A 15,550-nucleotide genomic window follows, 5' to 3' on the forward strand; every position below is an offset into this window, starting at 1 on the left:
TTGTGTAAATAATTAATTTCAACTGAGTGTGAAGCATGTAAATAGAGCTGGAAGGAGGCGGAGGTAAAATTAGTCAAGCAAATTGCATTTGTGCAGAATGTGCAGTTCATTGTCCTGAGAACGTTTAAAAAGGAGGATTTGGTTAATCGTGTTCTCCTCAGGGTATAGGAGGCAAACCCTGGTGTAACTAAGCATTTGAGTGGTCTCTGACAGTAGATTTGTGTATCACTGGAAAATAATCAATATCTTTATAAAAACTTCACGGACCACCAAGAGAAGGCAGCTATAACGTCTCATAGAATAGAACTTTACTAAGACTTAAATGAAAATACTATTCTCTCTTCTCTACTCTCTTTATGTCTTTGACATAAAATAAGTCCTCCAAATCCATAAATCAGTATGAGATGCAGTATGTAGAGATAAGTACCATCAAGCAGTCTCAAGCACATGTTTTATCATGATCTTCTGCAGCAAAAACGTAGTCTCTGCCATTCAACTATTTAAGCCTTCTGTTAAGATGCATGGATAGCGTCACCTTTGAATAAATTATACATAGGTAGAGCAATAATTGAAATGTATATATAAATCTGTATTCATCTGATAGGCACAAACTCAATCTCATAAGATTTCTAACAGTCAGACTGCTTATTGTGCCCTAAGTTCAGATAAATTTGGGTGTTGAAACACCTAAAAACAAAATTAGCATTCACATATTGTAATCTAATCAGAGCTTGAAGAGTATTTTACTCTATTGTTTTTAAATTCTTGAGAGGCTGGGTATTGTGGGAGAAAATTTCCAAACGAGAGATTCTCAAAAGAAAATTGAAGATTAGGTAAATGCCTGTTCGTGTGTGGGTGTGGGTGTGGGTGTTTTATGACTGTGATTCCACAAACCTTTCCTGAAACCTGATGGCTGATTTCCCTAGCACAATGAAAACTGATAGTAAGGGAACTTATTTTGTTGAATTAAATAATGATTTCATCAATCACCACGAGGAACACAAGAAATAAACATAATTCAATAAAATACAGGAAAGAATGCAGGGCTATGAGCAAGAAGGGTGTTTTACAGGTTACCATCCATTTTCATGATGTCAAGAGACATAATTATTAATACATCATCATGACACAACCACAATTACGGTTCCTCACGGTAGTATGAAAATCTCTTTTTTAAAATTTAATACCCTGGGTATTATATTTTGTTCATTACTATCTCAGAAGATTTACCTATGTTTCTTATGAACTAGAAATTCATATAAAGTGAAATCATAAAAGGGTTTTCATGGAATAAATGTATCCCATACAATCACCATCAAAGGAACTGATTAATCAGATTTTGGAAAGAGTTTTCTCTAACGATATTAGAATATACTTCAAACCATTTTTAATGTTACGATAGACTTGAAGATGCCCTGTGGTGAGAAAGCCTGTATGGAGAACCCCTCTTGGGGAAAGTCCCAAAGCGAAGATCTAAAAATAGTGGAGAGCAAAACCACTCCAGTGGATGAGAGAAGAGAGCAAATGTTTTTCAAAGCACACAGCTTCCTCACAGACTGATTCTTGGTATAGCCTCCATTCATTTGGAAGACCACTGGGGGTTACCAGGAACCAGGTATGCTAACAATGACTCATAAAGTCAAGATGCTCTATCTCTTTCCACATTGTCTTCATTATTTTATATTTGTATTAAGGTCTCATTTGCAACAAATGCATAGAAAAAAATTGTTCATGCACCAAGTAACATCTTAATTCTTCTGGAGTGCATATTCTCTTAGTGACATAATGTGCTCTTGAGAAAGTAAGAAAATCACTCTTTCATCTTTGAGAAAAAAATTACTACTCATTTTTGTTTTACCTCCAATCATTTTGTCTTCAAAAACTAGTTGTGATACTAATTATTGGCACTTACTGAACCAAACACAATGGTATGGACCAAACCCAGTGCTAATATGCATTATCATAATAATCTAATTTAAGCTGCACCTGTAGGCGGTTACAACTATTATTCCAGTTTTATGGTTTATAACACGGATCATAAAAATAGCTAAATAGCTTAACTAGAACTACATCACTCTGTGTTTGGCCTTCCCTCCAACGTGGATTTTTCTCATTGTTCCAAACTCTTTGAAATTAGTTATAATTCAGGTTAGTGTTGCACCAAGAATTTGAAAAAACTCCAATCAAGGACTCAGGTCAGATTTCAAATGGATTCAAATTCAAGGAACAGTGACTGAAGCTGAAAGTCGTTCAGACTGTGAAGCATGAGCTCTGTTTACCCTCTGAAAATACAGGTTTTCTCATTGAAACTTCAAGCCTCCTTAGAAGTTAACCTTCTCAAATCCCAGTGACGAAATTATTTTTCTATTAAAAATTACATTTTGATAAATATTATAAATATTCCACTTTCGACTATGCTAACAGGTCAGCCAACAAGAAAAATGACTTTAAGGTAAGGGTTTTGCTCTTTCAAAAATAAGCCAGCAATTTAATGGAACTCAAAAAACAAAAAAACCTTCACTGTACGATATATCTGGTCCATATCTACACTAAGAATGTAGTGAAGACGTAAGTTCTGCAACGTCTCCTTGTCTTTATTCTGTGTGACTCCTGCACTGTGTACTGCAATAATTAAATACAATCAAAAATGCGTAAAACAACTGATTAAGGAAAATACTCTTACCCGTAAATTAAGTTCCCCTTAGTTCCACTGTGATTTGTTTGCAGTGTGAAGACAGGATTATGGTTTGCAGTTTACAGGACCTAGGGATAGATTAGAAAGCTGTAATTTTGGAAATAATTATCATTTAAGGAGTCACTTTTACATTAATTTTTACATTTTCTCTTTAAAAAAACAGATTTAATTTTTCTTTCTCCCCACACCCCTCAAAATTTCCACTCAAATACCTAAGCAATAGTATTACTGTGTTGCTAAAAAACGGGTCCTGTGAATTTCTGTCAAGGAACAAAAGAAGCAGAGAGGGCAGGCATGCAAAAGGCAGCCACGTAATTACACTTCTTATTGAAAACATTATCGATGTGTCTTCTGTCATGAATTCACGTATTTTGCAACAGACCACAATTGTAAGTATTTCTACAAAGCAGTTCTCCTGACCTGTTTGGCACAATAGCTACTTGCATCTGTCTGATGCTGTGACTAATCTGTCAAAACAAAACGATATAGACCATAACGAGGAGAACTTTGTCAGGAAGCATTCAAAGATCAGACCTCTGAACTAAAGAGTGAACATAAGCCTTCAACTCAAGAGGTCATCTCTCACCATGGTTTGCCAAGCCGCTTATCTCTTAAAACAACAACATGTGAAATGAGGGGACTGATTCAACCAATATATCCAATCCTTTTACTGTTCATTCCCAGGTGTCTCAAGGATTGGCTCCCAATCTCAAAAAGATTGCTTAAGCTTGTTTTTGAATGCCATCCCATGAACACGCTTTTTAAAAACTAGATTTTCTATTAGGCATCAGAACAATCGGAATAAGTCAACATTTTTTTTTTTTTTTTTTTTTTGCATACCAGCTGTCATAATTTAACGACTGAACATCATTTAGAAGAGCTAAATTCCATGTAATAATTCTGACTCATTCTGGTAGAAGTTACGGATTAAGGAAATTTATAAAACTACATCTTTGGCCCTAAGAAAAGGAAGATGGCTGAAAAATTCAAACAACCCATTTCCACTCTGTGTATTATTTGACAATCTCTTTGGCCTTATTCCAGAAGCTGTTGCCAAGAAGTTATAAACAGATTGCAATGCCTCCGGAGAGAACCTCACACCAATACACTGAGAAGAATTCCACCCTGGCAAGTATAAGAAAAGTCGTCACTGCTTTCCAGTTGACCAAGTGACACACTGCACAGACTGTGCCCTTAATACTTTTGTTTAGTAACCTCATTTCAGCCCCATAAGGCCTACTTCTGACACCATTATTATTACAAACAGAAATGTTTATGGATGACTAACCATGCACGAAACTGCGTTTAATATGGCTTCTAACCAATGGGTCCATGGTACACATTGTTTTAATATAATTGTGTTCACTGACTTCTGCAGGCTAATAGAAGTTTACCTAAGTAGAATAATACAGAACCCGGCTCCCACTTTGTTGTGTGTAGCATCCTGTGTGTGTTACAACAGTCTCTCAGTGGGGAAAAGAAATAATGCAATGTTTGCATATGTTGATTCAAAATGAGATTTGCTGACCCTACTGTTCCATTTGCTGAGGTGAATGTTAAATGACTTAATCTAGAATGTTCTTTATCTCAGTGATAAAGAATGTCATGCATTCAGGATCTCCTACAGCCATGGTACCACTGTTGTTGTTCTAACATTAGATCTGTCTAAGACATCTCTTCAAAATCCATCATATCATGAAGCCACATCAGATGGCTCTTCCCCAATGGTCCCCATTTCTTACCGCTGTTAAGGACACTCATGACAACAGAGATCAGTACTTGTGCTGAATTACCCACCACACTCTCACTTAGGAATTTCAAGGCAGTTGTTTGGCATTAGGCATGGAAACTGTAGCTATAATCAAACTTATTTGTATGCTCACAGCAGCAGCCTTCGCCCACAGAGCTCTCATCTGCTTCCTTCAACTTTGGTTCAGAAGGCACCCACATTAATCATGTATGTAAGTTCCTTGCTACTAATCTAATCTTTCTCCCTCTGTTTCTCTCTCTCTCTCTCTCTCTCTCTCTCTGTGTGTGTGTGTGTGTGTGTTCTTAGTGTTTACTGTAAACAAAGAATTATCTCTGTATTATTTTATTTTATTTTAATTTTTTTTTTTTTTTTTTGAGACGGAGTCTCACTCTGTCACCCAGGCTGGAGTGCAGTGGCGCGATCTTGGCTCACTGCAAGCTCCACCTCCCTGGTTCACACCATTCTTCTGACTCAGCCTCCCAAGTAGCTGGGACTACAGGTACCCGCCACCATGCCTGGATAATTTTTTGTATTTTTAGTAGAGACGGGGTTTCACCATGTTAGCCAGGATGGTCTCGATATCCTCACCTCACGATCCACCCCACTCGGCCTCCCAAAATGCTGGGATTACAGGCGTGAGCCCCCATGCCTGGCCAGTCTCTGTATTATTAGGTTTTCTTTCATTCCTTCATGTTGTAGGTGCATGATCTCTGGAAAGAGGTACACAGACCATCCTTTAGAATGCAACAAGAAATATTGAAACATATATACATATATACAAACACACTCACACGTACTTATGATTTTCATCTCATTTTTAAACATTTCTCTCCTTTTACCGTTTTCTTATGATAAATTTTAGCATACTAGTGTCTCTGTACAATTTAGGATATACATATAGTGGAGGGATAGGCTCAAACATTATTAGATAAGGGTGTATACACAATATACTGCTATAATCAAAGAAAACATCTTTCTAATTTTTTTATATTAACATGACGTACAATCCTTTGAATTTATTTACTCTAGAAAGCGTTTACCCTTTCCCTCACCACCATTGACATAGATACTAACAACTTATTCTCTATTATTAGTGAAAAGTTGTGTGTTTTTTTCAAAATCCCTTAGTTTCTTTTACTTAAGAGATACAAATAAATATACCCACCAAATGTAAAATAAGAATGGAGAAGAATATTAAAAAGAAAATATTAAAAAGAAAGTAATTTAAGCTAAAACAACCATTTGGGTCCTTATTGGTTGTTTGCTTCATTACTAAGATTTGAAAAGTATGACGGAAAGAAAACATAGTGTATGCACAATAAACTAGTTAAATTAAACTCTACTGACTTGCGGCAAAGTAAAAAAAAAAAAAAAAAAAAGAGAGAGGAAGTGTACTGGAGTGTACTGGAAGGAGAAATAGAACTTGCTCAAGAGCAAGATACAGTAAAAACTGGGTTATAAGGGTACACTCAGCAAATAACCTACCCATGGCTGGTGTAATATGGGAGCTGCGGATCAATGGAAATCAGGGTCACATGTTTTCTGAATATGAGCATGTTGTGACTCTGAAGTTATCAAATATTTGAAAGTAGTACTTTTCACACAACATAGCCTCTACAGCAAACCTATGACTTCATTAGATGCTCAGCAAGAGAAATGGTGATCTCTTGCCATGCTGGAAGAAAAGTTGGCTTCACGAGACATTTTGAGACATTGTATGACATGGCTCCTTTCTAAGCTATTTATAAGGTAAATTTCTCCTTATGCACTGAATTGACAGCAAATCATAAGTAATTTGAAACTCCATCTAGACAAAATTAAAGGTCTAACAGTTATAAATATTCCTATTTACTTTTATTCTGTATTCAGTATAAGAAATCTTGAGTTCCATAAGGGCATATATTAGCTGTACTAATGTCTCTGCCTGGCACCATAATAACATGTAATATATACTCTTTGGATAAGGCCATAATCACCAAAACAGCATGGTACTTACATAAAACTAGCACATAGACCAATGGAACAGAATAGAGAACCCAGAAATAAACCCAAATACTTACAGCCAACTGATCTTCGACAAAGGAAACAAAAACATAAAGTGGGGAAAGGATACCCTATTCAACAAATGATGCTGGGATAATTGGCAAGTCACATGAAGGAGAATGAAACTGGATTATCATCTCTTACCTTATACAAAAATCAACTCAAGATGGATCAGGGACTTAAATAAATATAAGACCTGATCCTATAAAAATTCTAGAAGATAGCATCAGAAAAACTCTTCGAAACATTGGCTTAGGCAAAGCCTTCATGACCAAGAATCCAAAAGCAAATGCAACAAAAACAAAGATAAATAGGTGGAACTTAATTAAAGAGCTTCTGCTCAGCAAAATAAACAGTCCGCAAAGTAAATAGACAACCCACAGAGTGGGAGAAAATCTTCACAATCTATATGTCCAACAAAGGACTGATATCCAGAATCTACAAGTAACTCAAACAAATTAGCAGGACAAAACAAGCAATCCCATCATAAAGTGAGCTAAGGACGTGAATAGACAATTCTCAAAAGAAGATATACATATGGACAACAACATATGAAAAAAGTGCTCAACATCACTAATGATCAGGGAAATGTAAATCAAAACTACATCTTGATACCACCTTACTCCTGCAAGAATGGCCATAACGAAAAAAATAAATAAATAAATAGTAGATGTTGGTGTGGATGCAATGAAAAGGGAGCACCTCTACACTGCTGGTAGAAATGTAAACTAGCACAACCACTGTGGAAAACAGCGTGGAGATCCCTTACAGAACTAAAATTAGCTCTACATTTGATTCAGCAATCCCACTACTGGGTATCTACCAGGAGCAAAAGAAGTCATTCCACAAAAAAGGTACTTGCACACCCATGTTTATAGCTGCACAATTCGCAATTGCAAAAATGTGGAACCAGCCCAAATGCCCATCAATCAACAAGTGGATAAGGAAATTGTGATACATACATATGACGGAATACTACTCAGCCATAAAAAGGAACAAATTAACGACATTTACAGCAACCTGGATGGAACTGGAGACTATTACTCTAAGTGAAGTAACTCAGAAATGGAAAACCAAATATCATATGTTCTCACTCTTAAGTGGGAGCTAAGCTATGAGCATGCAAAGGCGTAAGAATGATACATGATGGACTTTGGGGACTTGGGGAAAGGGTGGGAGTGGGGGTGAGAGATTAAAGACTACAAATTGGATTCATTGCATACTGTTTAGGTAATGGGTGCACCAAAATCTCACAAATCAGCATAAAAGACCTTACACAACCAAATACCACCTATTTCCCAAAAGCCTATGAAAAAATAATTTTAAAATGTATATATATACTGTTTAGATGAATTAATGAATGAATGGATTAAAGCTACACATATCAATTAATAGTAGTATTCATAGTTCCTTCACCTTACAGTCACAGGTATGAATTTCATACTTTCGTAGAGCAGGAGGGAGCACATTACCAGCACAGTGTCTGTCAAAAAAGATGCTACAGCAGAGAAAAAAGAGACAGAGAGACTGAAAATACAGCAAGTGTGCACTTACTTGATGTGTGATCTTAAAAGCTAATCATGTAGCCTTTTAGATCTCCAATTGTCTCCTTGGTAAATAAGGGATGATAGTTACCTGTTTTGCAGAATGGCTTGGAGGAATAGTACTAACATGCAAAAATTGTTTAGCACAGGGCTGAGATCTAGCCGGTGCTCTGTGAAAAGCAAGGGGCAGCTGCAGTAGCAGCAGCCACATCATTGTCCTGATTGATGATGTCCAATGAAGCTGGGAGGGACACTTGAGATCAGTCTCCAGGTTCCCCCTACTTGAAAGTCCCCACTCAACTCAGCCATCAGGAGGAAATTACACAGTACTCCGCATGGTAGCATATGAACCTTGACAGCTGCTGTATAAGCCACATGTGTGAGCAGCTACATGCCTTATTCTCACAAGACAAAAAAAAAGGGTTTTTTTGTTTTTGTTTTTTTGTTTCTAGAAGTCTTGCTCTTGTCACCCAAGCTGGAGTGCAAAGGCGCGATTTTGGCTCACTGCAACCTCAGTCTCGTGGGTTCAAGGGATTCTCCTGCCTCAGCCTCCTGAGTAGCTGGGATTACAGACAACCACCACCACGTCCAGCTATTTTGTTTGCATTTTTAGTCGAGACTGGGTTTCACCATGTTAGCTAGGCTTGTCTCGAACTCCTGACCTCAGGTGATCCCAGAGTGTTGGGATTATAGGTGTGAGCCACTGCACCTGGCCAGAAAAGCATTTCTTTACAATGTTTTATGCAAGACTTTTAGTTTCTTAAGTCGAGGTCCGGGAAAAGTGATCTTATTAATTTTTGCCTTCCTAGTACTCAAGCACAATGGCTGTCAGATTGCCAAATATTGGTTGCTTAATACACATACATTGACAAAAAATGCCTATTCTACATATATGTGTGTGCATTTGAGATCAAAACTGGCTATTTTTTAATTTTTTTCCTTTTAAAATGTATCTTATCTCAATTGATCTTTAAACACTGGAGATTTTGAGTGATTTTTTAAATTGCTAGAAAAGGCTGTGAGCACCTCAGCTTTTAGTCAATATTTAGGTCAATATTCTTAAGAAACTGGGATGGAAAACACGTTTTTTTTTTGGTCATCAAATCACATTTACCTGACGGGAATCAGCTCTTGATTCAAATCATGCAGGCCCAAACCCTCAAAATGTGTGCCAAAATGCTCAATACAAATTTGAATGATGATATCTTTTAAAAAGGAAAATGATACATGAGGCACATAATATTCCCTAGGTTATGAGCTACTAGTACTGCAAAAATGAACACACAAATTCTTCAATATGTCTAACATAAAATAATGTACAATAATGTAAAAACTAGAAAAAATATGATAAGCTGTTAATGTTTGCTTTTGGGAATTATTTATCAGCAAAACCTTATACAGGCAATGTGAAGATGTTCAATTTTTTTCTAAGAATACTTCTGAAAGAGCATTCTAAATGGAAATAGCCCCTATTTCTGATCACGAGTTTTAGCATTTCTTTACTAAATCACAGATATTGACTCTCTACTAAACATCATATGAGATTTTTTTTTCTAATATCAGTTGAAGATATATGTCAGACATCATATTTAACAATTTAGGTATAATCTCATGTAATACAAGTACCTCTAATTTGGGTACCACTAACTTTAATTTTACAGAAGATTAAATGAATTCAAATAAGTTAGGTATTATTTACAAAGTTACAATGAGAATAAATGTCAGCACCAAGATATGGACCTAATTTGTGCAACCTCAAGGCCTGTGCTGTTATCTACAGTAGACCCTCTTTCTTATTGCATCACTCATCTAAAGTACCTTGAGCATCTTTAAGAAAAGGAATCCAAAAGGATTATACCTCAGTTTTTTACTATTTTTAAGATATATTCAACTATCTAAAGGAGGCTGTATTTAGCCTCTTTTCACACTGCTACAAAGAACTTCCTGAGACTGGGTAATTTATAAAGAAAAGATGTTCAATTGACTCACAGTTCCGCATGACTGGGGAAGCCTCAGGAAACTTACAATCATGGCAGAAGGTGAAGGGAAAGCAAGGGACGTCTTGCATGGTGGCAGCAGAGACAGAGAGTGAGTGGGGAACTTCCACACACTTTTAAACCATCAGATCTTGTGAGACCTCACTGACTATCATGAGAACAGCATGGGGGAAACCAGCCCCATAAGCCAATCACCTCCTACCAGGTCTGTCCCCTAACACATGGGGATTACAATTTGAGATAAGATTTAGGTGAGAACACAGAGCCAAACCATATCAGATGCTAACAGCATAACAGAGTGATATCAGCAAAGAATATTCCAAGGCAAGTCAGAGGTCCTAACAAGTTTGATTCCTAGCTATGTCAGTAACACTCCCTATTAATGACGTGTTTCCTAACTAACTGGGGCCTCAGAATCCTTATGCACAACATGAGAATTTTAACTGAATGCTATTTACAAGTTTTTTTTTGTTTTTTTTTTGTTTTTTTTGCCTTAGAAGTCTATGATTTTTTTTTTAAACTCTCTAATAAAGGGACTGAAGGAGGTACAGAGAAAAGCACTATATTATTTAAGAGGCTGGGGCCATGGGACTCACACAGAGGAAGATTAAAAACATTAGAAATCCTTAGTGTGGAAAGATGAATACACAGAACTGATAGACTGAAATAAAATCTTAAGGGACACAGAAAATGTGACTATCACTATGTATTCTATAACCTTGGGCTGTCACAACTTGGAAGACAGGAGATCCTCCAGAAGTAAACTGAGGGCAAATCATACACAATAGAATTATATTACTATAATAGATCATATATGTTAAAGAAATAAATAGCTTCCAAAAAAGGAGAGACATAGTTTTGGCCAGTGCAGGCAGAGTTTATTCATAGAAATGAGGATATGCATTTCATTGCTACTGTCCAAAACATCATGGAGAACCAAGACACATTCTCAAGAACACTTCCCCACTTCCCTTCCCTATAGAAGGCTGACCCAGAAGGACCTGGGTCTGATTGATGATATCAATAACACTCAGACACTTGAGGGTTTTGATCCAGCTCCACCATGTAGCACACAACAGGTCATCAATAAATATTTTCTTGAATGAATGAATAAGCTCTGCCACTTACTAGCTGTGTCACTTTGGGGAAGTTAATTAACTCCTCCTTTTTCCGCAGTCAAATGTGGATATGACAAAGCTCCTGGGAAACCAGCTGTAGCTAATTCATCATAGCAGAATACCAAGCAGGTGGAGCAGGGCCTGAGGCCAAAGGCTGCCATACAAGGTCCAAATCTCTTATCATTCATTCGCTAATCTTCCCACCACGAATGCTGAGGCAGCCAAACAATCCTTGAGGCCGTGTTTTAAGCATGTTGCATAGTCAAACCTCAAAACGCAGATCCTGGCACCAATACCAAATTATGAAACTTAAAAGTCCCACCTGCCAGAGGCCAGAGGCCCTCTTGTGGAGGTGCTAGTCTTCTGTTTCCCACCTTGGAGTATGATGGTAGAGGCATCTCTTGTTTTCTCACTACTATCAAAGATAGTATATCAAAAGAAATGTTTGAAACAGTCAATGTTTTAAGTTAAGAATAAATCAAATAGATAATCTTTTAGATCTCAAAGAGGACCCAGTTCCTACTTTATATTACTTTCTAATGCGATTGCAGATGGCCTCCCCTGGAAGTAGAAGGTCACTAAAATTTGCGGTAGTAATTCTGCAAACCATTTATAGAGAAGTAGTATGTTTTTCTATATAGTCCAAAATGTATATGATGGTAGACTCAAATATCACCTTGAAATAATACCTGATCAAACCAGTTAATTGTGGGCAAGTTAATACCAATGTCAAGCTTCTTTGGTAATGATAATGGGATACACTTATACAGGGCTAACTATAGGCCAGGCACTGTCCTAAGTGCTTTACATTTTATTAACTCATTGAATCCTTACAAACCATGAGGTAGATACTGTTTTGCTTTTTTTAAATGTCCTCATTTAACAATGACCGAACTAAGGCATAAAGATGTTACATATTGCCTAACGTCACATGACCATTTCTCCAGGATGGAGTTTTATAATTTCGACAACCTTAAATATTGCCGTAGGTGTTACTGCAGCATCAGTACACCTTTAAAGCAAACTCTTGTTCTTTATGGCTGCAAGCTGAGTGACACAAATATCTTTAATAATGTTTAGAAAGCAGAATTATAAATCACGAAGTCACATTGAAATACATATGAAAACTGCCTGGAAGTCTTTTAGGCTTATTTAGGTATGAAAAGATGTTAACATCACTATTATGAAGCCTTTCTGTCCCACAGCATTGTACAAAGCATCTTTGTTTATTCGTCCAATAACATGTTACTTGACTATTCTGTGTCTGGCACTACACTCAAGGCACATCCATGAATGGGGAGCCCTGTGTCCCCAAAATAGAAACTTGTCTAAACATAGACAATCTCAGGATATTACTCTGTTTCCTGCTTGAGCCATTATACCTGCTGCTTTGTTCTGAGTATTTGCTCAAGTGGTTTTCAACCCCTGACCACCCTGTAAGATCCTTGCATCACCAGCATGGGGGCCTCAGAATCCCATCCTCTCCCAAGGTAAACCAAGAGCTAAACGTTCTGTTTTCCTTTAAATATCACTAATTTTCAGTACTTTTCCACACTCCCCAGCTATTTTCAGGGCTGTCTTTATATTTTAGTCTTGATAATTACCTAAGGTCTCATGCTACAGTGAACCTTGGGAGGCAATAAATAATTTTCAAGTAGTTTCACTCTTTCACCAGCAGAAACTCGCTTTCTACCCATGAAGTCAGGTTGGAAAGGATTTGTAGGAGACAGCAATTGGTTAAGGTGGATAATTGTGGGAGTTTTGTTTTATCATAAAAGTAACAAATGCTCACTCTAGATATTTGGTAAAATACAAATATATATGTATACATACATACACATATATACACACACGTATACATAATAAAATGGACATCATCTATGAAATAATATTTTAGTGTATTTCCTTCCCCAATTGATATATTAATATTCAACCAGTGCTATAGCTACACTCATATACACACACATATACACACATACAGATATGTGTATGAATATATTACATATGTAAAAATCATATGCTGTTTATCTCTACATAACATTATGAGCATTTTGACTTTTTTTAAATATCCTAACATAGATTTTTATGTTCATGTGGCCAGTATGCACAGATCTAGAAATCTAAGTTTGGATTAAGCATATTAATATATGCCCAAAAACCAATGGAAAAATCTTTACTGAGTGTAATTTATAACAATAAAATCTTGCTAACAACCTAAGTGCCCAATCATAGAGAAATAATTAAATATGTAGAATACAGTTATGTATTAGAAAAGTTTATAATTTTAAAAAGTTGTGTTTTCAAAGAATATTGAATGCTGAGACTTTGTATGCTATTAGGTGAAATAAAGCACTACAACATTTTATATAGGATGTGAGCTTCATTTTGCTCATACAAAAAAAATATTATGCATCAATGTCTACATGAGAAAAAACATTGGAAAGAAAAATATCAAATTGCTACCATTGTTTATGGGAGGAAAGTGGTAAAAGAGATTGAAGATGACTTATTTCTAATGATCATGTGTTACACTTTTTTTTTGCATCAAAATAAACATGCTGGGAAATAAAAACACTATTTTCTCCAAAGCCACATAGTTATTTGGTTAGGTAAGTAGCCCAGTTTAGCAAGCTACAAAGGAAAGAATGGCATTCCTGTTGGCGTTGGGGGCTGGTGGTATACAAGAGCAAGAGAGGCAACTCAGAAGCCTTAAAGAGCCGGGCATTGTCGAGAAGATATATGAAATTTGGGAGGCTGAAGATGAGGTGTATGAGGGCAAGCAATAGATAATAAAAAGAGATGAGGCTGAAAAGTTGGATTGCACAGAATGTGAAGAGCCCTAGGTGTCATGCTCAGATAATTAAACTTTATCTTGTAAAAGAAGACCATTGTGGATTTGTAGTAGGAAATGACAAGATCAGATTTATGTGTCAGGAAGATAACTCCAGTTGGGTATCTTTGTACTCTCAGATGCCTTTAAGGTTTCAAGGAGGCTGGATGTCTTGATTCATTATGAGAGAAAGAAAAAGAAAAAAAAAAAAAAAAAAGGAGGAAAGAGAGGACCAAACTGATTTTGCCAGAAATGGTTTGAGTCCAGCCCTAACCTTAGAGAACAAATGTTAACGGTTCCTTGGTTTCTTTTAGAAAAAGGTCTTTGAGTAGAGAAGGGAGTGGAGTAATGAGAAAATTCTAGACTAAAATGTAAAGTTAAATGAACAGAACAGCACCATCTCAGGCACATACTAGTTAGCCATTGAGCCTGGAGTATGCCACAACCTCCCTGAATGTCTCTTTCTTTTTTTTTTTTTTAAACTGGAGTTAACAACCCCTGATTCATTTCACTCACAGGGTGGCAATGAGAATATATTAATGGCAAACTGTGTAACAAAGAAAATGTCTAAACTAATGATAATTATTATTTTATAGCTACTCATGAGCAAATAGAAACTTCGATCTGGAAAAAACATCTAAGTACAAACATCTAACTTGTAAAACTCTGAAAATAAATAGCTAATCAGCAGAGCATAAATAAATGACTCTAATGACTTTTTAAAAAACCTAAAACTGTTACAAAGGGGCATAGTAAGATGTTCCAAAAATGAAGTAGGCTATAGTTATTGACAGGATCTAAATGTTACCTTAATTATTAAACTTCTAATTTACTATAACAATATGCTAATTATTGTGAAGTACAAGGGAGAAAAGGTACAAATTCAACGACAATTCCCAAAATATTGTTAATAAAAATGAAATAAAAATAACTCAGTACAAAGAGCTCCAGGGACAGTGTACAAACACACTGATATACAAAAACAGTTGTGTCACTCAAAATACCAAATTAATAATGTGTAACGACACGCCAATGTACAGAATGAGATCATGATTCTCCTGTGCCTCCTCACAGTGAGGTCAGTAATGGTAGACACCAAAACCTTCTCAGTTAAGGAGATGAATATGTGAATTCTAAGCATAACATCTGGTCAACCATCAGTTGTTGCCATGACTTGCATTCCTGCCGAATACTGATAAGTACATAAATCAAAAATAAGGAAATCCAGATACATTTTTAACATGAGGAGAGTCAAAATATTGGAAACCATTCATTAAAATAAAATTTATGTTGGGCTAGGTAAACTGAAAATATAGTTGAGTGTCACACCAAACACATTTAGAGGTTAAGAAATAAGGTCTCGGCTGGGTGCGGTAGTTCACTCCTATAATCCCAGCACTTTGAGAAGTCAAGGGGGGTGGATCACTTGAGGTCAGGAGTTTGAGACCAGTCCAGCCAACATGGTGAAACCCCATCTCTACTAAAAATACAAAAAATTAGCCAGGCATGGTGGTGGGCACCTGTAATCCCAGCTACTCAGGAGGATGAGGCAGGAGAATTGCTTGAACCCAGG

General features: G+C 36.5%; 1 protein-coding gene across 5 annotated transcripts in view; it reads right to left on the reverse strand.

Annotated features, from left to right (window-relative positions):
* CHL1 (cell adhesion molecule L1 like) overlaps window positions 1-15,550 on the reverse strand; it is a 209,140-nt gene that overhangs the window by 157,272 nt on the left and 36,318 nt on the right. For all 5 annotated transcript variants that reach the window (XM_007985014.3, XM_007985011.3, XM_038003643.2 and 2 more), the window contains exon 2: window positions 2,684-2,763. The gene's annotated coding sequence lies outside the window, so the exon portion shown is untranslated. The remainder of the gene's footprint in view (window positions 1-2,683; window positions 2,764-15,550) is intronic.

This window comes from Chlorocebus sabaeus, chromosome 22 (assembly GCF_047675955.1).
Source record: "Chlorocebus sabaeus isolate Y175 chromosome 22, mChlSab1.0.hap1, whole genome shotgun sequence".
Lineage (NCBI taxonomy): Eukaryota > Metazoa > Chordata > Mammalia > Primates > Cercopithecidae > Chlorocebus > Chlorocebus sabaeus.